The sequence below is a fragment of the Coenobita brevimanus genome, chromosome 76, assembly GCF_032717465.1.
Source record: "Coenobita brevimanus isolate Jiangsu-jjx chromosome 76, ASM3271746v2, whole genome shotgun sequence".
Classification (NCBI taxonomy): Eukaryota; Metazoa; Arthropoda; class Malacostraca; order Decapoda; family Coenobitidae; genus Coenobita; species Coenobita brevimanus.
The window spans coordinates 20,131,575-20,132,104 of record NC_137029.1 but is presented as its reverse complement, the minus strand read 5'-3'; positions in this window follow the sequence as shown (position 1 = coordinate 20,132,104).

Sequence of the window (530 nt, the reverse complement as noted above, 5' to 3'; positions counted from 1 at the left end):
GTTAAATTTATTGATTACAAAATAAATTTAACGTTACAATTCAAGATCAAATTAATGAGACCGCACTCACTCACTCACGCAATAGCTAAATACTTACGCCTAGGAAAAACACCTTAACTAAGCTCTTAAAACTAGGATTATACAAAAAGGAAATACCGGTCGATGAATGCTATGTATCACCCGGGGGGTGGGAGTACTGGGCACTGTACTAGTGGAGCTTGGGTGCTAGCTGACCTCTGACACTTCTTGAGCACAGGACCTCTCTCTGTCAAAGCAAACACTCGACTGCGTAAGTTGTGGGAACAAAAGGGGAGCAGTAGGCCGCATTATTCTAACGGTCGAGTGAGCAGGGGCGAATAATAAAGAAACAATAGTATCGCTCAGTACAGCACTTAGTGACGTGCATTAAATCGGTCACTTTGAAAACGGTGACGAATGTTTTGAAAAGTATACCCCGAAATGGAGGGAGAAACGGTTAACTGAGCGATACACAGTGAGTTTTCCACCAATAGTTCGTGGCTTCTCACAAA